General features: G+C 45.4%; 1 protein-coding gene across 1 annotated transcript in view; it reads left to right on the top strand.

Annotated features, from left to right (window-relative positions):
• The window catches only part of CNNM2 (cyclin and CBS domain divalent metal cation transport mediator 2), a 296,053-nt gene that overhangs the window by 231,675 nt on the left and 37,419 nt on the right, over window positions 1-26,959 (top strand). The window lies entirely within an intron of this gene.

Below are 26,959 nucleotides of genomic sequence, written 5' to 3'. Positions count from 1 at the left end.
GCACAAGAGGTGAGTGAAATAAGGCCAGAGCATGCAACGGGCAGCAGGCAGCAGTGGTGGCAGATCAGTCAGCCAAGAGGTATTTTTTTAAAAAAAATTAAAGGGGGGGGGCCTCCGATGCTCTTCAACCTCAGATCCAGGCACCAAAAATACCTAGTTACACCCCTGCCCACAGACCAACCTGGCTGCTGCATTCTGTACTAACTGCAGTTTCTGAACTACATGCAAAGACAGCCCAATGTAGAGCACATTACAGTAGTCAAATCGAGATGTTACCAGCATATGCACCACTGTTTTACGGTTGCTTATCTCCAGGAATTGGAACTGGGGAATCAGCCAAAGCTGATGGAAATGTAATAACTAAATAAATAATAAATGAAGTACTCCTGGCCACTGCCTCAGCCTGAGAAATCCGGGAGAGGTTTGGGTCCAGAAATACTGTTCTTTCTGGGGGAGTGCAACCCCGTCCAGAATAGGCAGATCTAAACCACTTCCTAAGTCTCTACCTCCCACAATAAGTACCTCCATCTTGCTTGGATTCAGCCTCCATTTGTTCTTCTTCATCCAGCCCATTACCGCTTCTATACAGGCATTTAGGGAATTTAGGCCATTTCCTGATGAAGTTGACATGGAGAAATAGATGTGGGTGTTTTCAGCATATCGACCACACGCTGCACCATGCTGATCTCTTCATGGAGTGTGAAGTGTGGCTCTTGGAATGGCAGTTCTGCAGGATTCTGTCTGATGGAATTATTACTACATTTGCATACTGCCTCTTCTCCATGGAATGCAGTGTGGCATATGGGGGATTTCCCTTCTTTATCCTTACAGCTGTAACATGTAAGTTGGGCTGAGTGAAAGGCTGAAGGCTGGGTAGTGAACTTCATAGCTGACTGAGTCTCCCTGGTCGAGATCTAACATTCTATCTTCTCTGCCATATTGGCTGTCTGGACTACAGGTTGAGGTTTGAATTCCACTCATAGGAAGCTGTAGCACAAGGAGGGGGGTCTGTTCAAGTTATCTCGGTTTAAGCTGAAAAAAGCAGCAATTCTTGTCACAGACTATGTTTTTACGGTTCTCCAGAAGGTGATGCTAGAAACCTAAGATTCACAATAAAATGCTACTCTGAGCTCCTGGGTGGAAGGATGGGGATACAAATATAACAGGCTATTTTCTAAGCTAGTCTTTAATCTTGGTGTCACTTTCTATCTTGCTCTTCAATCCTGCTCAGCTCTTCCCTCCAACACAGTCCCCCATTTGTCATGTCTGTCTTCTCTGTCACTAGCAGCCTTCACATGCTTTCCTGGAAGTGGGAAGGAAGACTACTTATCAAACACCAGTAGACCAGCTTTTGGTATCAGCCTTGGAGGAGAAAGGGTTTGTTTGTTTTATTTTTCCTGCGCATGGGGTTTCTGATGTGCAATTTCCTCCTCCACTTGATCTTTTCATTTCCCCAGCATCTGCTGTCAGTTAGAATGCACACTAGTATCAGGTAATCATTTGCCACTTTTCAGTCTCTCGTCCCTCAACTTTCTTAACTTTAAGCAGCAGGAAGGAACTGTGGGTAGCCTCAATATTTGTATTTCTGTTCGCAAATGTTCTTCTCTCAGAAGGGGGAGATGCAGTTTTCCTAAATTCACCCTTCCCGCTGTAGTCCCCTGTGTCCACCAGAAATCTGTTGCAAGGGTCCCACAACCTTCAGGGACATTTTCAGGGAGTGCAGGGGGACAGCAGAGGGAGAGAGGTTAGTGAAAATCACCCCTCCTTCCTAGTTCCTTCTAGGGTGACTACTTGTGAGTGAAACTAGTCTGGGTGCTGCCTAATGTTGTTTCCTTTTAATTTTAAGCAAACAAAACTGCTATGCTATGAGATTCCTGACTTGGATTCTGATTTCTGTACTTTTATTTTGGGGAAGTGATGATTTTTTTAAAAAGTTAATTCCCTGTTGGAATTATACAGGAAGGCTAATAACCTTTTTGTTTTCTTTGGCTATTTTTCATTTTCTTTTTTAAAGGGGAGTTTAATGACAACTCTTCTTCCTTTATAAGACTTATGCCTAAACCTTTTCAAAGAGCAGCCATAGAGGGGCTGGAAAGCACCATAGATGCAAGAAGTTCAGTCTCTCTAACCTTCTCTTTTTTTTGTCCTTTTCATGTTTGTTTAAATGAGGGTTGGGATTCCCTCCTGGTTACATTAGGTTGATATGCCCAGATCATACTGAACATTCTAATCTTTTACTTTCATGCTAGGGGTGAGGTGGGAAGGGGATGCTTGTGTAGTTTAGGAACAGTTAATAGTGCCTTGTAGCAGCATTAAGTTGTTTGGTTTTTATTTAGATAATATCTAAGTTGCCATATTGGCAGTGTCCACCATGGTGGACCAGTGCTATCATTCATTTTACATTTCCTTTTCTCTTTTACTTCAATACCTGAAAAACCAGTGGAGTGCCCATTGTACTAACTTATATATACTTCTGGGCACCCAGCCAAATAAGTAGCAGCTGTTTGGAACAGAACAGAACTTGTTACATTATGGTCCCATCTCCCCATACCTTGCAGAGGTTGGTGAGAGAACTTAAAGGGGGACTTAAAGCAAGCAGCAAAGCAATCTGTCAGATATCTCTTGGAGATACCTAACATTCCAAGCAAAAAAGAAAGTTGGGTGGGGTGATCTCATTTGTGAAAGAGTTGGGCAGATTCCAAGTGAGCCCAGTCTGCCTCAGCAGAAAGCAGCTGTTCCATGAAAATCAGCTAAGGTCCAGAAACACTTTTACTATACATAAATGCAGACACTATTGGCTCCTATAGTCATAAATGGTTCTTGCTGTATTTAGTGCTGCCCAGAGCAGTAGTGTACTGGGGGAATGGTGTAAAAACATTCTTAATAAACATAATTAAATAATTAAAAATGGAGGTCATTCTAAACTATCCCCAGCATAACCACATATCATATTTACCCAAATTGAAGACAAGTCTGAAATTAAGACAACCCTCTGAAAAAGTAGAGGTTAAAAACAAGTTATACCTGCATTTGTTCAAGCAATGTTCTGGAGATGGCAAGAGCCACCTCCATTAGAAAGACAGGTCAGGTGGGACCCAACAATGTTGTGCCTCATATCCTTAAGACATGCAGGCCTTTATTCATCTAGCCATAGCAACCTATGAAACCTTTTCCCATTGCAGAAAGAGAGAAATAAAATGAAACGTTTCAGGTTTATGAAAAGTCCACATAACACAGAGCTTTAAGGCTACATGTGCAATATACTTTTTCCTTGGGCATTTAGGCTAAAAAGATGACAATCTTTTGGCTTCTATAGAATGACATGTTTATCTTTAATGCAGTCGGACATGTTTATCTTTAATGCAGTCCTACTTAAATGTAGATGAAGAATATAGCAGGGTAGCCTAAGACAGAAGGTCAGGAAGACTAGAAGCATCCATCCATCAAACCCCCAAATCTAACCATGAAGAACCCAACTGGAATCACATCTGTTCTCTCCACTCTAATCTTGAAAAACCCTGGAGAAAAATTCCACAAGACTGTTAGGCATATAGGACATCCTAGAGTCTTAGTCTTGGAGCATTTCTACTGTTTCCTGTTTAAAACACATAAAACCTGCAAATAATCTATGGACATTGTTGTTGAATTGAGAGGAAAGAGGTCTACCTCTACCAGAAGGCCAGCCAACAGGTCAGAGACCCGAAAGTCTGCACTCCCCTTACCCAAAACCAGGCAACAGCTCAGCTAGTCTGCTTTGGATTTCTGAATTCCCTGCATAGGAACCTGTTAGACAGCAGAGACCATGCCACCCAGAAAATGTCTCCTAAACCTGTGAGCTGGATCTTGTCCTATTTGTGCATTTCTTATGGTATTGTCTGTTCAGACAGCACAAGTTCTCCCTGTAGATGAAGTCACTGGATCCTCTTCCTTGAGCCTATGGTGCCCAAGAAGCTTATGTCTATTGTTATGTGGGCCTGCTAGGTCTCTCTGAGAGGGTCTTCCATAGACAGATGACTCTAAAGGATATGGTCTCATCTCATGTCAGTGGTTCACAAACATGACACTGAATTGTAATCATCTCCCAATGAAGTAGAATATGCCACTGCTGAGTCCTAGAATTAGATCTGACCCACACGACAGATTCTTTGCAGCAATAATGTAACTATGGTTGCACTAATTAGATAAAACCCAGCCTGGTAAATTTTATTTATTTATTTATATAACAAATTTCTATATTGCCCAAAACTTGCGTCTCTTGACGGTTTACAATAAAAACAATACAAATTAAAACAGAACTAAAACCATTTACAATTTAACACAATGTTAAAACTGTTAAAAACTGTAAATCAATTAAAGCCTGGGTGAACAAATGTGTCTTAAATGCCTTTTTAAAAGTTGTCAAAGATGGGGAGGCTCTTATTTCAACAGGGAGCACATTCTGAAGCCTCAGGGCAGCAACAGAGAAGATCTATCCCTGAGTAGCCACCAGACGACCTGGTGGCAACTGTAGACAAATCTCTCCAGATTATCTCAAAGGGTGGTGGGGTCATGAAGAGAATGTCTTCATACTCTTTATGACCCCTGAAGAAGACATTCTCTTAAATGTCCAGGGCCTAAGCTGTTTAGGGCTTTATAGGTTATAACCAGCACCTTGTCCAGAAATTTATTGGCAGCAGTGTAGCTCTTTCAACTAGGAGTAATGTGATCTCTCCTAGATGACCCAGAGACCAACCTGGCTGCCACATTCTTTACCAACTGGAGTTTCCAGACTACGTACAAAGGCAGCCTCACATAGAATGCATTGCTGTTAACAAGTCTGGAGGTTACCAGCATATATACCACAGCTCTGAGGTAGTTTATCTCGAAAAATGGACACAGTTGGCAGATCAGCCAAAGCTGATAAAAAACACCTCTGGCCATCACCTCAGCCTGAGACACCAGGGAGTGGTTAGGATCCTGAAGCACTCCCAGACTGCATAGCTGTTCCTTCTGGCGAAGTAGGACCCCATCCAGAACCAGAAGATCAAAATAGTCTCCAAAGTCCTGACCCCACACAATAAGTACTTCCATCTTCACTAGATTCAGTCTCAGTTCATTATCCCTCATCCAGCCTGTCATTGCCTCCAGACAGGCATTTAGGGAGGTTATGACTTCTGATGTTGCTGACATGGAGAAATAGATTTGGGTGTCATCGGCTTTAGGGCTTTATAGGTTATAACCAGCACCTTGTATTTTGTCCAGAAATTTATTGGCAGCAGTGTAGCTCTTTCAACTAGGAGTAATGTGATCTCTCCTAGATGACCCAGAGACCAACCTGGCTGCCACATTCTTTACCAACTGGAGTTTCCAGACTACGTACAAAGGCAGCCTCACATGCATTGCTGTTATCAAGTCTGGAGGTTACCAGCATATATACCACAGCTCTGAGGTAGTTTATCTCGAAAAATGGACACAGTTGGCAGATCAGCCAAAGCTGATAAAAAGCACCTCTGGCCATCACCTCAGCCTGAGACACCAGGGAGTGGTTAGGATCCTGAAGCACTCCCAGACTGCATTGCTGTTCCTTCTGGGGAAGTAGGACCCCATCCAGAACCAGAAGATCAAAATAGTCTCCGAAGTCCTGACCCCACACAATAAGTACCTCCATCTTCACTAGATTCAGTCTCAGTTCATTATCCCTCATCCAGCCTGTCATTGCCTCCAGACAGGCATTTAGGGAGGTTATGACTTCTGATGATGCTGACATGGAGAAATAGATTTGGGTGTCATCGGCATATTGATAACCTGCACCAAATCTATGGAGCCCTGAGGGACACCATACAAAAATTCAGATTCTGAAGAACAGTTTCCCAAGGGACACCATCTGGAATTTGCCCGAGAGATAGGATTGGAACCACTGCAGAGTAGTGCCTCCCACCCCCAACCTCCTCAGATACTCCAAAAGGATACTATGGTCAATAGTACTGAAAACTGCTGAGAGATTCAAAAGGACCAACAGTCACACTCCCTCTGTCAATTCCCAATTGGAGATCATCCATCAGGCCAACCAAGGCAGACTCCACCCCATAGCCTGAAAGCCTTGAAATGGGTCTAGTTAATCAGTTTCCTCCAAGACCGCTTGGAGCTGGAAGGCTACCACCCTCTCAGTTACCTTGCCCAGCCATGGAAGTTTGGAAACATTTTGCAACCAATGTGATAGAAATCTGAATCCTGTCCAAACAACTCTCTTCCTGGGTGTCCTAGAAACCTATGGCCACTGAAGCATTGCAGTGTCATCTGAATATTCTGAATTCCCTGTTGGAAAGAAGACCAGGTTTAAAAGACAGGTAACTATAATTAACTGTAAATTCCATGCAGAAGCAGGTAAGTCACTAGGGACCATCAGGTTTGGTTTAAAAAATAAAAACAAAAACAAAAAACAGAATAGAAGTCTTAACAATAACTGCTCTAATAAACACATCTGAATTATTTGCAGACCTGGTAGCATGGGTTGTGTAGATAGGTTTCCATGAGATCTACAGGTTACTCACCTGTAATGTTGGTTCTTCTAGTGGTCATCTGTCCTTTTACACTAATGGGCTATGCGCCTGCACAGAGACCTCGTCAGAACCTAACAAGCTCAGTTCTCCTGCTTTGGGCAGCTTCTTTATGTAGCTGTGCCACTCCTCATCCCCTCAGTAACAGAGTCCAGCTTCAGTAAACCCCGTGGGGAGGATGTGTTTACTACAGGCGAGTAACCTGTAGTTCTTCGACATGGTCTCTGTCTTTTACACTAATGGGCGCATAAGAAGCAAGCACCCAAGGAGGAGGGAGAGACAAAAGCAATATGTAATCTGCCAGAATAATGTATTTAGAAACAAATACATCAACTGAAAAGCAACTGCAAGACACTCCTGCCAAATACAGCATCATTCCGTGCCCTGGCATCAATAGCATAATTTATTTTATTATTTATTTTATTTATTTAATACATTTACATACCGCTCCAAACCAAAGTCTCGGGGTGGTTCACAAATATAAAACAACAATACAAATAAATAAAACATTAAAATCAATTAAAACTCCAAAAGCTGCTTTACAATATTTAAATTACAAAAGTTAAAAGGCCTGGTTAAAAAGATTAGTCTTCAAAGATCTTTTTAAAACCGCTAGAGATGGGGAGAGTCTTATGTCAACGGGAAGCGCATTCCAAAGTCTCAGAGCGACAACTGAGAAGGCCCATCCCTGAGTGGCCACCAAACGACATGAAGGTAGCCACAGACGGGCCTCCCGACGAACACAGTGGATAATGGGGATCGTGCAGAAGAATACGCTCTCTTAAATACTGTGGGCCTAAGCTGTTTAGGGCTTTATAGGTTATAACCAGCACTTCGTATTTTGCTCGGAAACCTATTGGCAGCCAGTGTAACTCCTGTAATATAGGAGTAATATGGTCTCTTCGAGATGACTCGGAGACCAACCTGGCTGCCGCATTCTGTACTAATTGTAGTTTCTGGACTATGTACAAGGCAGCCCCTCATAGAGCGCATTGCAGTAATCAAGTCTGGAAGTTACCAGCAGATGAACTACTGTTTTGAGGTCATTTATGTTCTCTTTTTGCATGAATCTCAAGAAACTGACTCAGCTGGCGTATCAACCAAAGCTGATAAAAAGTGCTTCTGGCCACTGCCTCAACCTGAGAAAGCAGAGAAAGGTGTGAATCCAGAAACACTTCCAGACTGCGTACCTGCTCCTTCTGAGGAAGTGTGACCCCATCTAGAACAGGCAGATCAATACTGTTCCCTGTGTAATGACCCGGCACAAGTACCTCCGTCTTGTCTGGATTCAGTCTATTATCCCTCATCCATCCCATTACTGCCTCCAGGCAAGCATTCGGGGAGGATATGCCTTCTCCTGATGATGCTGACATGGAGAAATAGATTTGGGTGTCATCAGCGCTCAATTCAGTTGGCCAAGCAAGAACTATACTCGACTAGGCACTCGGTGGACTGATAACACCCAGCACCAAATCCCCGGATGATCTCTCCCAGTGGTTTCATGTAGATGTTAAAAAGCATTAGAGATAATATGGAGCCATGAGGGACCCCATATAAAAGCTCAAGTTTTGAAGAGCAACAGTCTCCAAGCGACACCATCTGGAATCTGCCCAAGAGACAGGAGCGGAACCACTGCAAAGCAGTGCCTCCTTCTCCCCAACTCCCTCAGACGTTCCAGAAGGATACTATGGTCGATAGTATCAAAAGCTGCCGAGAGATCCAAAAGGACCAATAGAGTCACACTTCCTCCATCAAGTCCTAATTGGAGATCATCCATCAGGCTGACTAAGGCAGTCTTCACCCTGTAGCTCGCCTGAAAACCAGTTTGAAATGGGTCTAGATAATCAGTTTCTTCCAAGATCTCCAGGAGCTGGGAGGCCACCGCCTTCTCAATCACCTTACCCAACCATGAGAGGTTGGAGACAGTCCTGTAGTTATTAAACTCTGAGGGATCCAAGATAGGCTTCTTAAGAATAGGTCTAATAATTGCCTCCTTTAAACAAGGGGACATCCTGCCCTCCCTCAGAGAGGCATTAATAATTGCCACCAGGCCCTCCACAGCAACCTCCCTGCCAGATAGTGCAAGCCACATCGGCAAGGATCAAGTAGACAGGTGGTAGGACGCACCGTTCCAAGCATCTTGTCCACATCCTCAGGAGTCACGAACTGAAACTGATCCAGTTTAACCACACAAGAGGAGTTGCTGGATACCTCTGCACCTGGTACTGCGATAACTGTGGAATTGGAGTCTAAATCGGCTCGAATATGAGAGATTTTGTCCACAAAATACTAATTAAAAGAGTTACAGCGGGCAACTGATGGATCCAAATTTTGATTCAAGGGAGCAGGGGGTCCTGACATGACAGGATCATCTGGCAACACATGTGACAAACTCTTCAGGAAACTCTTCACCACCGGGTCCTTGAACCATGAAGCCCGGGTCATAGGGGAATGGGCCACAATGGCAGCCAGATGTACCTTAAGGGATGAAATCTTTAAACCAGACTCCTTAAGGGACAACAGATAATTACATATATCTTGTACAGAAGGATTAAACGCATCAAACCTATTCAAAGAAGTGAACAAACAGAAATGAGTCCACTTGTGATCATAGGATTTCCGTGTGGACTGTTTTCTGGCTGAAACCAAAACTTCCTTGAGTCTCAGTGGAAAGTTGGCAGTACCATCCAGGCCGTCAGATGTAGGGGCTGAATATCTGGGTGGAGCAACCACGCCCCCCCCCGCAACAGCAGGTCCGGTAGGGTGGGTAGTTGCACCCAATCCACCACCAACTGCCTCAGGGCTGGAAACCAAGGCCTCCTGGGCCACCAAGGGGCAATCAGGAGGGCCCTGGCTCGATTCACCCTCAATTTGCGCAGGGCCCTCGGAATGAGGGGAAACAGGGGGAACACATACAGTAGAGGGCCCGTCCAAGATAGGACAAAGGCATCGCCTAGAGAGCCCTCGCCTTCCCCTCCCTGGAACAACAGAGGGCACATTGAGCATTGTCCCAGGAAGCAAAAAGGTCCAGAGTTGGGATTCCCCATTTCACAAATATGTCCCTGAGAACACCTCGGTCTAAGGCCCACTCATGGGAGACCACCGTCATTCTGCTCAAGGGGTCCGCCTGGACATTCAGGGAAGCTTGTATATAGACCATGTGAGGTGACCGCATGTGTCACACACCAATGCCACAGGTCCAGAGACAGGAACAGAAGGCTCCTTGAAGATGTGCCACCCTGTTGATTGACGTAGGCTTTTGCTGTCATATTGTTTGTTTGGATCATCACCTAACAACCCCCGATTACTGGCAACAACCCCTTGATTTGGCCAGTAACTCTAAATAATTGATATGAACATAGGAAACTGTCATATACTGAGTCAGACCATTGTTCTATCTAGCTCAGTATTATCTTCACAGACTGGCAGCGGCTTCTCCAAGGTTTCAGGCAGGAATCTCTCTCTGCCCTATCTTGGAGAAGCCAGGGAGGGAACTTGAAACCTTCTGCTCTTCCCAGAGTGGCTTCATCCCCTGAGGGGAATATCTTGCAGTGCTCACACATCAAGTCTCCCATTCAGATGCAACCAGGGCAGACCCTGCTTAGCTATGGGGACAAGTCACGTTTGCTACCACAAGACCAGCTCTCCTCTCAGGTCCTTTCTCTGGGGACCAATGTCTGTTCAGGCAAAACCCTTCCAGGTGTACCCCCCAACTGAGCTCCAATGCATTGGTCGTAATCACCCACAGGGATCAGAGAGCCTGGAAGGGGGTACTGACGTTTAAGTGCTGAAACTTGGCCCACCATGCCGCAGTCACCTGTATCCAGTGAGGGGGCATGCGCAGGGCTAGTGCCAGACTATTTTGTGCCCTAGGCAAGGCTTGCATCCCCCACCCCTACACTCTGCGCCCCTCTGAGGTCTGTGTCCAAGGCGTCTGCCTTGTTGACCTAATGGTAGCACGAGCCCTGAGTGCGCTCCAAGTGGCCTGGGTCCCGAAGGGGATCGAACACATCCAGAAATCACCTTTGAATAATGCTCATTTAAAGGCACGCTTGAGGCAGTATGTAAGTGGTGGCTGCCATATGCTCAGTAGGCACTGCACCAAATGCATCGTCTGTGGGCCTCCGGCCAAGAAAGCGATGGCCAGGGTCCTGAGAGTATGTATGCGGGCGTCCGGGGAAAAAGACCTTCTCCAAGGTCGTATCAAAAATCAGCCCTATGAACTGTATCCTGTGGGTTGGTTCCAACTGGGATTTCTTGAAGTTGGATCTCGAAACACAAACGCTGCAGAGTATGCACGGCCATCTCAAGGGTGTCCAGGACCTTCCGTCTGGTGCTCGCCAGGATGATCCAATCATCCAAATATGGCAGCACCTGCAACCCTTTATCCTGCAGAAAAGCCACCACCGGGGTCAGACACTTTGTAAAAACCCTCAATGCCATCATGAGACCGAACAGCAAGGCTTTGAATAGATAGAGGATCCCTCCTGATCTGGAAGCACAGGAAGCGTTGATGCTGAGGACGTATCAAAGACGTGGTAATAAGCGACTTTTAGGTCTATAGAGACCATCCACATGTCATTCTCCAGGATGGTCATAATAATCAGTTTGTACACCAGGTGCATCTGAAATCGTTTGTACACCAGGTGCCTGTTCAGGGCCCTGAGGTCTAGTATAGGATGCCGACCTCCATCCAGTTTTGGCACAATAAAGTATTGGGAATAAAACCTGGGACTCTCCGGATTGGTGAGCTTCTCGATCGCATCCTTTGACAGGAGAGTGGTGACCTTCTGGTCCAAATTCGGAGTGCATGGAGTAGTCACGACCCTAGACACGGGCAGCGTCCCGCAGAACTCGAGGACGTAGCCCAAACTTATGATCGTGAGGACCCACTGGTCCATGGTCACTCTGTCCCAGCTCGCCGAAAATGGAGCCAGGCGAGTCCGAAAGTGCCGCAAGTCATTGTTTCTTTTGGAAAGCATTCGGGCGCTGCTTCTGAAAGGCCGACTTACCAGGATGGAAGCCCAACTTGCATCGCGACTGGAACTTGTTGCCATGAGAAGAACATTCTGAAGGAGACTACTCTTGAGGAGGGGTCTTCTGTGGATGATAAGATGACCACCTGAAAGTTTTCTGTGGTTTGGTGGTCAAGGACAAATATGATGTTGATCGCACCGTGCTTCTCAGCTTCTGAACCTGCTGGAGTGTGTCATCCATCTGCTCTACAAATAGGCTAGAGCCCTCATACGACAGATCCTTGACCCTAGCATGGGCCTTGTAGTTCAGTCGAGACGACAGCAACCAAGCATGTCGTCAAAGCGCCACAGACATGGCCATCACCTTGGCCATGCACTCCACCGAGTGCCTAGCTGAGTGTAGTTCTTGCTTGGCCAATTCAATAGCCTCACGCAGGAACGCTTTTGCTGGATCCCTCTTGTCCTGTGGCAAGCGATCCAAAAATGGACCCACCTTTTCCCATAAAAAGTAGTTATATCGTGTGTTATAGACCTGATAGTTGGTCACCCTTAAATGGAGGACTGAGGCCGAGTAGAGCCTTCTCCCAAAGGAGTCCAATTTTATGCCCTCTTTATCACTCAGTGCCGACTGGCCGTGATCCCTGGTTCTTTGCAGAGATGGCTCCACGACGATTGAATTGGGTGTGGGATTACTCTTTAGGAAGGCCGTGCCATCTTGCAGTTGCATCCTATAAAAATTCTCCAAGCGTCTGTTAGGCTGAGAAAGAGTTGCTTGCTTTTTCCAGTGACCCTGCATGACCCCCAGCAATGCCGAGTTAAGAGGCAAAGCAGCCGGTACCTCGGCCTCTGAATTGATCAGGCTGAATAACGGGTCCAGTTCTCCTTTCTGCTGCGTTCCGAGGCTGTCTCCTAGGGCCAAAGTCATGCGGGCCACATACACGGAGTACTGCTTAAGGTCCTCCGACAGGGAAACCAGCTTTGAATCCGATTGTATGTTGAGCAATGACAACCCCTGGGAAACACCATCAGATTCCTGAGAGCTGGTATCACTTTCATATTACGACGCAGGAGGAGCCAGAGAGTCCTGAGCCAAGGTAATCAAATCTGTAGGGGAGTCAGGCTTGCTAACCAGATTGTCCGGTGCCAAAGTGAGCAGCTCCATCCCAGCTGGGATCAGAGTTTCCAAGGAAGGGAAAGACCTGGACAGGGCACAGCAGCCTGTTGTAGCGAAGGAGCCGAAGAGGGCGGTTCGCGTCGCTTGCCTCGATCCCGAGGCAAGCGTTGCAGTGAGCGGGAACGTGGCCTCCCTTCCGAATATGATGGGGCCTCGCACCAGGCCACCCATATGTGAGACACTCCGAGTAACGAGGGCCATATCGAGGCCTAACATAGTTTGAATAGTTCAATTGATAGTCTATTTGATATCTACTTCACGACCCAGAGTCCTGGCGTCGAGCACCATATGAAGGCGCGACCACAACCAAGGGGCAACAGTGCTCCGAAGCCTACTATCGATCCGAATATGCGGGCTTGTGACAGTTCCAGGCCCGATCCTATCTAATTGGATGAACGCTCCTCCGATTCCCAATGGGCACTGGTCCCTAAGAGGGATGCGCTCCTGACGCCTTCGAGGAAGCGAGCAGCGCCTAGGGGAATAGGCCTCCCTTTTCAGTGAAGCGTACCCAGACTCCTCCGATGCCACAGAGCATTCTCTACTCGAGCGAACCTGAGCAGGAACCAAGTTCAACTAATCCTCCTCCAAAGGTGAGCTAGGCCGAGCCGAAATCGAAATCTTCAGTGTAGGATGCTCCGAATCCACTTTAGGTTTCTTGACCACTGGGGCCTCTGACGCAGGAACTGACACGGCCGCCTTCTTCTTTGTTATGGGAGGAAGAGGTCAGCCTGCTGGCAAATCACGAGGCAACTTTGACTTCTTCCTCTTCAGAGTGCATAGGCTCACTCAAAGCCATCGAAGGAATTGCACTAGGAAGTACCGATACCGGTATCGAGTCCAGGTTTTCAACCTCCACAGGAGCAGTCTCCTATTTTTGCGAGCCTGCTTCATAAACTTTTGACAGTGAAGACAGGTCTCAACAATGTGGGAATCCCCCAGGCACAGGAGACGCTCGGTATGAGTATTGGGGGAAGGGGTCATAGATCAGCAACAAACATATTTTTGAAGTTCGTCATGCTCAGCATAAATGCTGAAGGCTGGCCGGCCACCACGCTCCATCCCAGCCAGGATTGGCGCTCCAAAGAAGGGAAAGACCCACGAAAAAACAAAACACCACGAAAAAAATGCTACTACGCACAAGAAATAAAGAATTAAAGAAAAAGCAGAAGCGGGAAGAAAACAGCAAGGGGATAGATAAATCCTACTTGTTGTCGGACTGCAGACTCCACGATGTGCAGACAACAAAAGACTGAGGGGATGAGGAGTGGCGCAGCCGCATATAGCAGCTGGGGGCAGGGTTCCCACCCAAAGCAGGAGAATTGAGCTTGTTAAGTTCTGACGAGGTCATTGTGCAGTTGCATAGCCCATTAGTGTAAAAGACAGAGACCACATCGAAGAACCAAGAGCTGCAGATGATGCATCTCAGCTAGGCGAGTTACTGAAGTCTCCTCTGTACTAGCAGGGTTATTGGCATTATATTAGTACCTATGAAATCTCTACAATCCCTAGATTGCTGTTTAATTAATCCTGACATCCCCTTTTAGAGGACTTGGATGACTTCCTCTCCTCTTATTTAGGATCTGAAGGAAGAACAATTTTCTTGCCTATTTATTTTGGGTCAGTTTGGATGGTACAGTCCCCAGCACACACAATTATGAAGGGGACATGCTGAGAGCGTTCCTGTTTGCATGTCCCCACAGATGTCTCAGCATCCCCCTGGCATGGGGAGAGGAGCTATTCATCTGAATGGCCCCATGCAGACACATGTTTAAACAGATACTTGGAGGGCATGTATAGGAGCCATGTATAGGAGGGCATGTATTGGAGCCATTTGAATTAGCAGCCCCCCCCCCCAATAAAGGGACATGCCAGGAGGATATCCACACCTGGTATGCACACTTTGACCTGCTCCCTTCATAATTGCATGTGTCAATGGGCTGTATTGTCGAAACCAGCCCTCTATTAGAACATCTTCCAAAGTCTCCAAAAGGAGTACTTTCTAGGAAAGGAGCCATGGCTCTTAGAATGCATATATACCCACTGTTCAAATAAAGTTTGCTTACAATTATCTGTTGCCATGGTGCAGAGAACATTGCATAATGTCTAATTTCATCTGCCATGAAGACAAATTTATGTAGGTTTTAGAGATTATTAAATTATTCTGCAGTACATATTCTAGGGAGTTTCTTAAGCCAGAAGACTGAACCTCTGGTAAATATTATTTATTTATTTATTTATTTATTTATTTTTTCACATTCAATTTTTATTAATTTTAACAGTAATATTATCATTCATTGCAAATACACACAAAAAGGTGGACTTCCTGCACACATCTCTTCGTGAATCATCAACTATAAAATTTACCCTTGCTATAATAATAATTCAAACCCTTACAAACATAGCTAATCTACCCAACCTGCAGTTTTTTTTACTAAATTTCAAACCCTGCTGTAAAGTCCATAGTAGGAAAGTAATTCTTTAGATACAACAAGAATGGTTTCCAATCTTCTTTAAAACATTCTAAGTTTTGGTCTCTTATTAGTGCTGTAAGTTTTGCCATCTCCGCTTATTCCAAATTTTTTATCAGCCAGTCTTCTTTTGATGGCAGTTCATTACTCTTCCATTTCTGTGCATATATAATTCTGGCCGCCGTAGAAGCATACATTAAAAATGTTAAATTAGTTGTAGAGATTACACCTTGTGTTATTCCCAGCAGGAAGGATTCTGGCTTCTTAAGAAATGTCATTTTAAATATTTTCTTTAATTCATTATATATCATATCCCAATAGGCTTTAGCCTTCCCACAGGTCCACTATTTTTTACATTTATATCTCGTGTTTCCTCCAAGGAGCCCAGAATGGTGTATATGGTTGTTTGTCCTCACAACAACCCTGTGAGGTAGGTTAGACTGAGAGATAAATGACTGGCCCAGAATCACCCAGTGAGTTTCATGGCTGAATGGGGATTTGAACTCAGGTCTCCCCAGTCCTAGTCCAACACTAACCACTGTAATTGCAGCTGCTTCATGGTTAAACTAAAGTTCCTAGATTTCTTTACCAACATCCCCAATGTTTAGAAACACAGTGCCAGTTTCTGGCAGGGAATGCAACTACAGGGAACCTTTAGAGCTTCCATGAACTCCAGTCTGTTTGGGGGGGTGCTGGGAAACACTAAATTGTAGCCATTTAAAGGAGAGTTAAGAGGCTCTTTTATTTTTGTCCCTGACAGTTCCCCTTTAGACCCTTTTGGGTTTGGGAGAACCTGCACTCTAAGCAGCCATATTCTAGTAGGTTTTTAGCCTACTTTCTCATAGGCTTATATCACACAGCATTCTGTGTGTCCATGTAGCATCCCCTGTCAACTTCACAGTGCCTGGACCAATATGAACCACATCGGGTACAGCAGTAGGCAGAGGCGTATCTAGGGAAAATAGTGCCTAGGGCAAGCACTGAAATTGTGCCCCCTGTCCAAACATCTGACACCCATCTTTCCGATAACTTTACTATAATATCTGCTGAAAAATAGAAGTCAAGCTCGTTAATCTTTTAAAATTTCAAAAACTATTTAGCAGTGGATGTAGCCAGACCAAAAAATGCTGGAAAATGACAAATTTCAGTATGCTGGGGCTCATGAAATACCCAAGTACTATGTGGAGGTGTACTTGGAAAACTAAACAGAAGTGCCTATCTAATTCTTTACTATGCATTGTAGCATCACTATTACATAAGTTTTAAAAATAAATGGAGAATTTGGCTTTTCCCAGAACTCTGAAAATAATTAAAGGCTATGCAGAGTAAACTGTGTCACTGCTTGGAATATATTCTAGTATTTCAGAAAGATAGTTAAAATGAGAGAAAGAGAGCAAGAAACTCCCAGTGGGCCTTAATACTAAGGATTTCACACTGATTCAAAGACAAATTCACCATTAATAGCCATATTATTAAGACACCACATTTAACTCACTTATCATAAGAAACAAAGTAAGAGCAAATGAATACAATCTTAGCTCATAAGCTTCAGCTCAGTATTCACAAGCCCTGATTCTCTGCACATAGTGCTAAACTATATATGTGTACAGTGACTTATTATATTAAATTATTTTTTTTTTTACGTGTAGCCCCTTTGGGGCGCTTCCTATAGACCATGGGAGGGGGCATCTGCAAAGGTTACCCCTCCCACTACCGGCCTCTAGTGCCTTGCAGAGACCATTTGAGCATGTGCAGTGGCCATTTTTTTAAAGTATTTTTTTAATGGCCGCTGAAAACAAAATGGCCACCGTGCATGCTCAAATGGCCTCTGTGAGACCTGGCATGGCCTAGGGCCTCACAGAGGCCATTTGAGCATGTGCAGTGGCCATTTTGTTTTGGGGGGCCATTTTTTAAAAAATTAATTTCAGGAATTTGCGCCCCCTTCAAGTGGCTCCCAGGGCATGTGCCCTGCCTGCCCTACCTTAGATACGCCCATGGCAGTAGGAGCACATGGGGAAACCTCAATGATATAGTTTGTGATGATGCCATCTACCCCACTCCAAGATGGCAGACGTGAACCTTTGAGGTGCAAGTGGGCTAACTTGAGGACTGTCTAACCGAAGTGAACCAAATTAGGTACAGTTGTAGTGAGTGGCACACAGGGACACCTCAATGGTGTAGTCTGTGATGAGGTTATCCACCTTGATTCAAGGTGGCGGAGGCATGAGCTTTTGAGTAAGTGAGCTAACTTGTGAACCGCTTAACCAATTTGAACTAAATTTGCTACAGCTGTAGGCACACCTCAATGGCATAAATTGTGACAATGTCATCCACTCCAGTTCAAGATGGCAGACACGCAAACCTTTGAGGTGCAAGTGCACTAACTTGTGGACAGTCTAACTGATTTGAACCAAATTTGCTACAGCTGTGTGGACACATAGGGATGCCCCAATGGTGTAATTTGTGATGTCATCCACCCCGATCCAAGATGGTGGATGCATGAACATTTGAGGTGCAAGAGAGCCAACTTGTGGACCTTGATTTGAACCAAATTTAGTCCAGTTGTAGATACAGTGAAAGGAAAGTAGGCTGATTAGTTCTTGCTAGGACAGCTTGTGTTTTGTTTTTGCGGGAGGTGGTGAAGAGTCGATCACTACCTTTTCACCAGACAGCTCACCCTCCCCTTCCGTTTCTGAGGGAAGGGGCACATTCTTTGGTTTCTGCTCCTCAGCCTATATAAGTTTGCCAATATCTGTCACTATTCCCCAACATAAGTCTAACCCCTCAGGGTTAGATGGAGAAGTAGAAGGAGACATATGTCTGCCTGTGATGACTCAGCTTTGTTCCTGGGCATATCAGTTCAGTTACCAAGTCCCTGAGTGGCACACGTTTTATCCAGCTGACGAATACTGGCTAGAGGGACTCACACTTTACTGGGAGCAGCAAAGGAAAATGAGCCTGGCTTATGGAAGAGACTGCCTCATATATCTCACTGCTTGGCTGTACCTGCCATGCTGTGCTTCAGTATTATGACTTCTGTTCCAAAATGGACACTTTTTGGCATGAGAATTTTCCAGAAATATTGATCCCACGTGCAGGCAAAAGGCTGATGCTTCTTGGGTGAGAGATAGTCACACTCCTTGTCAGAAATCAGCCTTGGTCCCTTGCTCTTCTTTGTGGTCAGTGCTGGCTTTCTCAGCTGTGTTGCCGTCATTCTGGTAGGAAACCACATCCACTGAAGAACATGTCTTACCTGCGAAGGAAGATGAAGCTCTGCTCCCACATACTTATGAGGAAGAGCTCTACCAGGTCAGGTATACTTTGTTGGCCCCGCTGAGGATGCAATTGGGTTGAGGATACTTACCTTCCTTGCCAGAACTTCGTCCAGGAGCCTTGCCCCCCCCCGCCCCGCCACACTCCATTTCCACAAATAGCACACATAAGCATACCATTGTGTGGTATACAAGTACTGATAAAATATAATAAAGAGAGACTCTACTGCACCAAAGACCTTGACAGAGAGAGAGGTGGGGGCTTCCTACCCACAAAATTAAGGCATGCCCTGTTCAAGACAGTTGCTGCAGGAACAATATTTAAGAGGGTGATAAAGGTAACACTCTTCTCCGCTCCACGCACCACTGTCCAGGTCCACTCCATTCTATGAAGCAACAGTGTGGCATCAGAAACAGCTGGTACTTCATCCCTGCCTTCACCGTGCTGTCACCAGTACCTGCCTACCTCTGCACAAGTTGTGTTTCTTCAACAAAGTGGCTCATCTATTAGTTTTGGTAGCACACGTTGCTTCCTCAGCCTTGATATTTAGTTTTTGCTTCAACACACACAGTATTAGATCCAGTGCTTGTACTATATGTCTGGTGGTGGTATTGCTCCTGTCATGCCTATCACCATGAACTAATAGGAGGGTATTGCACAGGATATAAAGTCACATATGCCTTAGATGTACTAGATTTGTGGCATGCCTGGTTTTTTTCATAATATATGAACAGAAACTAGCACCAAGCTGCTTACAACTTGGGATGGGGTGGGGGCAAAGTCTTTCAGAAAAGACTTATGTAGGGGGAAATGGCTGAAACATTCTGCTTCTCTGAAACAAACAGGATTATGGTGTTCCAGTCAAGCTCTGCTGCTCCTTGTGAAGACTTTTATTAAATTTTGGCAGCATGTGCTTTACAGGGTGGGTGGGGCAGGGGAGGCTTTTTGAGTACTATTCACTAACACTTGGAATGCTCACTTCCTATCTACAATTCACACTCCTTCCAAGAACAGATGTGGCAGTTGAATTATTTGTGCTCATTAGCAGAGCAACTGGTCACAAAGTCCAAACTAAGATTAGGGAACTGCAGCGCACCAAATTTCAAGAACTTTGGCAATTTTCAGTGGCAGGAGGACCAGGATATTTGTTCCAGAGCAGCAGCCACAAAGGTAGAACTGTAACAGGCTGCTGGGTACCTGAGAACATGGCAGTCTGAGCAGGATTTTCCCTCTTCACGAAACTTCAATCCTCACTGAGCAGGTTCAGATTACATCCCTACCCCCACGAGTCAATAATGCAGACCACAGTAGCACTATATTGAAATCAGCCCACAGAAGCATAATATTATTGTGCTGTATAGAACTGTAGCTTAACTCTTGCCCAGACTGACGTTTTCCTCTGGATAAAACACCAGCTATCAACTCAGAATGTCTACTATTGACCCACTTGATTCAGACCAGCAGTTTATCTATACTGCTGATTGAGGAGACCAAACGTCAACATGATATCCCTACATTTCATGAAAAGGTTTAGTCTGTGTCATGCTCCTGTATCTCTCAATTACCATCTATGGACCAGAATTTAAAGCATATTTTATTCTGTAATTACAGCCTCTTGCCCTGTGCATATCTCATGAGCCAGGCAGTGCAACACACTGATGAATGTGTTTATCATAACCCCTCTTTAGACACAAATCATAGATTATTATGAAACCTCATGATTTATTAATTTGCAGATCCACAACAGCAGCAACAGCTTGCCCTGCTGATTTGCAATTCAATGTACTTTAATAACAGAATTATAAGCAGGTGATTCAAAATTTAAAAGTCTAATACTTAATAGGGCCACTGTTCGTTCTGTACTTGAATGGCACAGAATGGATGGGATATGCAACTCCTCAGGAAACTGAATATATCACCTAGTTGCATGAAGTCAGTCAGCTCTCCTGCAGGATAGCAGACTTAACTCAGGTGACAACAGGGTGATATGAGAGCCATTTACAAACAACAAAGACAAGACACAAATGGAGCAGGCCTCCTAATACTCTCATTGCTGGAATGTGACCGTGGTCACAATAAGAAACAATGCAGAAGGTGGAAGCTGCTTTTTTGTCCAGGCTCCAGGACCCTATGCTTCCATCCACTATGACTTCATGTTACACACTACAGTGACTGTCAGCTGAACCCTAGAATCTTACAGGTTGCTCCTATACAGAGCCCAAAGTGTTACTACCAGTAAGGCCAGGAGATGTGGCACAAACTATCTTTCTCCCCTCCACAGATGGTTTAACTTTTCTTTTTCTGGGTTGCTTTATGAGACACATTCCAAAGAGATGAAAAGAGTATACATCAAAAATATACTTCCTCTCATTTCCTGATCAGATATAATAAAGGCAACCCATTCAGAAGTCCTGCCAGTAGAGAAATTCAAAGCTGAACACAAGTACGTGGCATTAAGAACCTGTTTTAGAGGATCCTAGAATGCATGCACTACATGCCGGGGATAGTTTCGGAATCTCAGTAGAAGAACATTGGACTTATTTTGATAGGTTCTTTCTCCACAGTGGAGAGGAGATACCTTTTGAACATGCTGCACCTCCCATGTACATCATGAAGACATGGTTATGCAAATTAACTGACTTTCCAGAATGCTATGGGAGGTAGCCACTCCCATTTTCAGGACTGACAACAATTGTAACAGAGGCCCAGATGATTGCATGCAGCAGTATAGTAATGAAATCTAAAAGGAAAGGAAGTTGGATCCTCAGAGGGAGCTAGTATTGAGGCTGTAAGCGGTGCTTTAGGGGGAGGTTCCGTGGAGATGGTGGTCCTGCAGTGGATAAGCTTCCAAAAAGAAAATTGGCTAAGGTAAAAGCTAAATTACCAGCTAAGCTGTCTTCTAAAGCACAAGTCAAACTGACCCCTGGATCCACCCAGACCAAGATTGATTGTTTTCTTACCTCCTCCAATATGGATAGAGGAGTCGGCGAAAGAAATGAGTTTAAGGGGTGTTTTGGAGATCCTGAGTCTAATGTTTCTACCATAGGGGAAGCTGAAGTTTGCTCAATCGACTGAGGTTGCTCTGTAGACAATGCTATAGAGAGTTTTTTGGATTCTTATACACTTGGCATCCACCCCTCTCCTTCTCCCAGGCAAAGCGGTGTGACTGTGGATAACTCTCTTCAGCCAGAAACGGCCTCCTCCGTGTATATTGATACATGTTCTAATGCTGGCCTCCATTCCAGGACCTCTTTTTCTAAAGATGTAGCAACAGCGCCAAACTTTAGTGTGAAAACTTTGGCTTTATTATCGGAAACTTTAATCCATCTACTTCAGAAGTCCTCTACTAGTTTGTCAAAATTAGAGGATATACTTGAACGGGTTACCATTCTCCAGAACAGCTTTTGTAATAAAACTGTCCCCCCAGGTATTCGGGAGGCCAGCACTCAAACCATGCAGATGGACTTGGCGGATCTTAACCCCTCCAACCCTTCTTCAAATGACTTTGTTTTAAGCTTAGATCATGAGGGGGGACTTCAATTATTCCCTTGTCAATGCGAGTTCACCATCCTGCTTAAGCAGTACAATCAGCATCGCTGGGGCACTATCTCTGCTATTAAAAAGTCTCTAGCTCAGCTTTTGGCTTTTGAGGAGGAAACAGTGGATCTAAAGGCTTTTAAGAAGCGGTCTTCAGGAGACCCATATGTTCTGAGACTGCTGTTAATTTTTGAACATAAACTAGTCCCAGCTTCACTGCTTAGAATGAGGCGCCTTTTGAGCAGGTGGAGTATTTATCCTAAGAGGGTCTTCTCTAGTTACTCAGCTGAATCTCCAGCGGATAGATATCTGCAACGGATTAAGAGGGGCATGAGTCTCTGGAGGGCTAAGTCTATGAAATCTCCCCCATGCAGTGGCCGTTGCCCTTATTCTTCTATCAAAGATGGGTCTCTTGGTGAGGAGGTTGGAAGTCTCTTGCAGCGCCAGATACCCTGGACCGATTCTACCTGGGTCACTCGGTCGCTGGCTGAGTGTTCGCAGGCGGGTGTGATGCTCTCTTCTACAGGGCGGAAGGTCGAACCTGATCATGGAGAAAGTTCTTCTCGATTCTGCTTAGATTCCAGCTTGTTGTGCGGAGGAGGGGCTGCGGTCTGCCAACCCCCTGGGGACTCAGGGCAGTCACCTGTGATGTCAGAGGACCCCCTGTGGTTCACACGATCCTACGTTGAGTGTGCCTCCGTGTGTTCAGTGGTCTCGGATGATGGTGGGATGCACACTCGCTCTCCTGCCTCTACTTGCTTCCCGGGAATCCCTTGCTCAGTGGTCTCGGATGATGCTGGGATGCACACTTGCTCTCCTGCCTCTTCTTGCTTCCCGGGAATCCCTGGTGCCAGAGGTCAGGGTGCTGCTTCATCAGAATTGTGTATGGAGGTGACAGGGAGTAGGTATATGACAGGGGTGTCATCAACAAAGGTGATTAACCCGGGTGTAGTGGAAGACCTCCCCACTAGTGCACACTGTCTTCGGTCTCAGTCTAAGCGATACCCCCCCCGAACCCTAGGTCAGGTGGGGGTAAGCAACCCCCATCTATTAACCGGCTGAATGGAGGGGCCCTGGCTGTTGATCAGAATATAGTTGGTCTTACCTGGCGCTTATGGAGAATAACCAAATCCAATCTAACAAGCTCCAGGGTTTTTTGACAGACGCCTACTTTACCTCAGCAGCCAGTCTCCTTGTTAACAATGATTCAAGGCTGGTTTCTTGTTCAGAGGACGTACCCCTCTTCAGCCATTGACAGCGACTGGATTTTCGAGAACTACTTTGCTGCACGTGGAATGTGGCTGGCTGGCTTTCTAAGTCAGATGACAGCGCTGTGGTGCAATTTATCTCCAGTTTGGACATTCTCCTCTTACAGGAGACCTGGACAATGGGGGATATTGTTCTGGAAGGTTTTCGGGTAGTTTGTAATCCAGCCACCCCGAGTGTAAAAGGGGAACGGGCGAAAGGAGGTTTGGCAGTTCTGGTAGCCTCCTGTGTGAGAACTAGCTATCTGACAAACCAAAAATGTGTGGCATAATAGAATCAAATACTGAAAGAGACCAGGAGAACCGTACTAGAATGAGGTGAGAGAATTAAACCATTTCAAAAAATAAACTTGTGCTTGACAGGGGTGAATTCAGCCCTGGAAGTGCTGCCATTTTCATGCATACAGTATTAGGACACATCTTTGTCCCAAAAGCTGAGTGCCAGCTCTAGTGTTGAACTGAAACTGGAATATTGTGACTGCTGAAGGAACTATGGAACATTCATCGTACCAATTCCAAACCATGCCTGGGAAGCAGTTTTAATGAAATGCACTAGTAAGAGGGACAAAGGACACACACACAGCCCCTTACCCCCATGTTCTATAGATGGAGCAGTGCAGTTAGGCACCTGTGTCTGTTCCTCCTTTGTCCTGTGCAAAATCTTTTACATTTGGAAAAGGTCTGCAAATATCACATTTGCTAAGAAGAAAGGGCTCCTGATTAGTGTTAATTTTGCTGTCACCCCCACCCTAGAATCTGTTCCTGCCAATCACTTCCGTCAAGGTGTCCACATTTCATTTCTATTCTTCCTCCTCCTCCTCCTCTTCATCATCATCCTCATCATGGCAATGTGTGATCTCTTGGGGAGTTTGAGGGAAGAGGTTGGGTGGTTTAATCTCACTAACAGATCGGGTCAGCTGGTGCCGTTTGTCAGAATCTTTGAAATCTACTGAAGTGCGGTCCGTGTGGCCATGGGTGGCTCTGTCTCATTGATGTCCACGTGGGTGTGCTCCACTGTTGACTCATGTGGCTTCTGCATGGAGACAAGGTGAAGTATCAATTTATCCTCTTTTATCCGTTTTATTTTAAGCAGGTCCAGCCAGAGGAATGTGGGTCATATATGCTTCCCCCGCGACTTGCTAAGGATAGGGTTTGTAACCTGGCCGGTCTGTGCCTTTCCCAGCTGGCAACCTGCTTTGATTTAAACATTTTGAACGGTGCAGTTCCTGGCGATCGTCCTGCAGAATTTACTTTCTGGGCAGGCCGGGGTCTCTCCACCATTGACTATTGGCTTTCTTCCCGTGATTTGGTACCATATATGGAGCAGTTATCAGTACTTCCATACCCCGACAGTGATCATTTTCCTGTTTTGTTAAGGATTAAGATCCCTTCTAGGAGCATTCAGTCTTGGGAGTGTTTCCGCCCCAATTGTACTCCAACTCTGGGCGGGATTCGGGTGAACTGGAACTCCAGATGGGCCGCTTCGACTCATATCCTATTAAATTCAAAGGAGATGAGGTGTAGCTGGGAAAAGCTTTTAGATGAAGCTGGAGGCTCTGGAGTTTTAGATAATTATCACCATCTGATACAACGTATCCAGGAGCATTTTCGTCAGGTCAGCTTAGGGAGCTCCCTTCGTAAACCCAGGTCCAGAGAGTGGTTCGACCATGATTGCCAAGTGGCTAGAAAGGACCTGGTTGCAGCTTTTAGACCTGCTCAGCAGGATCCTAGGATGACATCAAATGCCAACCTGCTGGCTAAGAAGAGGAAGTATAAAGGCCTTCTAAAGGAAAAGAGAGCACTGGCCCTAAGATCTCTGTGGAAGGACCTCTTTGAGGCAGCTAAAGGTGCCAATGACTCTAAGTTTTGGCGCTTAGTGAATGCACAGTGGCGCACCCACTCTCTTAATGCCAGCTGTGCAGTACCGATGAATGATTGGGTGACTCATTTTAGTGATCTTTATAATCTCGGGGAGTTCCCTTCAGCTTCTGGGAAGTTGGACTTTAGCTCTGTTCCAGCATGGTCACCAGTTACGGTACTGGAGGTGGAAAAATTAATAGGTGAAATGAAAACTGGTAAGGCCCCAGGATTTGATGGTATTAACCCTGAGGCTATCCAATTGGATATTGAATGGTGGGACCCTGTGCTGGCCAGGCTCTTCACCTATATAGACTCCACTGGACAAATCCCGAAAGAGTGGAGTACCATTGTTATAGTGCCAATTTATAAGAAAGGCGAAAGAAATCTCCCCTCGAATTATCGGCCTATTCCACTGTTAAGTGTAGTCAGCTGTACGCCAGGCACCTTTTAGCCAAACTTCATGCCTGGATGGAGGACAAGAGTGTTTTGGGGGATGAACAGGCCGGGTTTAGAACTGGACGAGCTACCATTGATCAGGTTTCTATCCTCCGTCATTTGATTGGGAAATATGGAGATAAGCCTGGGTCGGCTTTATATGTGGCTTTCATTGATTTCAAATCGGCATTTGACTCTATATCTAGAGGACTGCTTTGGGAGAAGCTAGCTCAAACGAACATCGACAAGCGGCTTCTTCTTTGAATGCAACAGCTTTATGCAGGCTCGAACATCAGGGTTAGATGTCACCCTAAAGGCGAACTCTCACAACCTATAACAACCTATAAAGGACTGAGGCAGGGATGTATCCTTGCCCCCTCGCTTTTCAATTTATATCTCAATGATTTGGCCCCTTGTTTAACTGACCCTAGCCTACATTCGCCATATGCAGCAGGTGTGTGTATTCCTATACTTCTTTATGCAGACGATGCTGCTATTTTAGTTAGGACTGCGGTGGGCCTGAGGCGAGCATTGAAAAGATTAGCCCTCTACTGTAGAGCCAATTATCTTTTGATCAATCACTCAAAATCTAAAGTCATGATTTTTTCAAGAAGGCACAGGCTGTTAAGATGGTCAATTGAGGATCAACAGTTAGAACAGGTCTATACATATAGATATTTAGGTGTGACCCTGCAACCAAGGGGTTCATGGAAGGCGCATATAGATCAAGTTACTCTTACTGCACGGAGAAGTTCTCTGGCTATCCGGAGATTTTTCTACTCTAAAGGAGGTGAGATCATTTCGGCCGCCTTGAAATTATTTGCGGCCAAAGTTAGGAGCCAGCTATTATATGGGGCGCAACTTGGTCCTTTTCCTTCATACAAGTCTATGGATGCAGTTCAAAATGACTTCCTTAGGGCTCTACTTAGAGTACCTAGATGTGTCCCCAATGCATTATTAAGGTTCAAGTTGGGTGTTCTTAAGATTGAGGTCTGGGCCTGGTTGTCTATTTTTGACCTATTGGCTTAAAGTCAGATTTTCACCCCGAGGATGGATTTCCCTTATCCTGGCTGATGTATTCCAGCCCACCTGGGACCAGGCTATCCAGGACAAAATTGTGTCCTTGGGTCTGTCTATGGACTACCTGGTCCTGTTAAGTCACAACCAGGCCAGGCAGATCCTGAAACAAAGACTCTTGGACTTCGAAATCCAACAAGAACTTTCCCGAATCCCTGATTGCACTAAAAGGAGGCTGGGTTTAAGCAGTTTTAGTTGGGGCCCTGCTGCTTATTTGAATGCCCTGCGCTTGACATGCTATCAGAGAGCCTTTTTTAGAGCAAGATTTGATATGTTACGCTCAGCGGTGCTCTCAGGGAGGTTTCTGGGGATTCCTAGAGAGGATAGATTATGCCCATGTGGTATGGGGGAAGTCGAA

Source organism: Hemicordylus capensis, chromosome 3 (genome assembly GCF_027244095.1).
Source record: "Hemicordylus capensis ecotype Gifberg chromosome 3, rHemCap1.1.pri, whole genome shotgun sequence".
In the NCBI taxonomy this organism is placed as follows: Eukaryota; Metazoa; Chordata; class Lepidosauria; order Squamata; family Cordylidae; genus Hemicordylus; species Hemicordylus capensis.
Note: the sequence above shows the minus strand (reverse complement) of the source record. Positions and strands in the feature narration are given on the sequence as shown.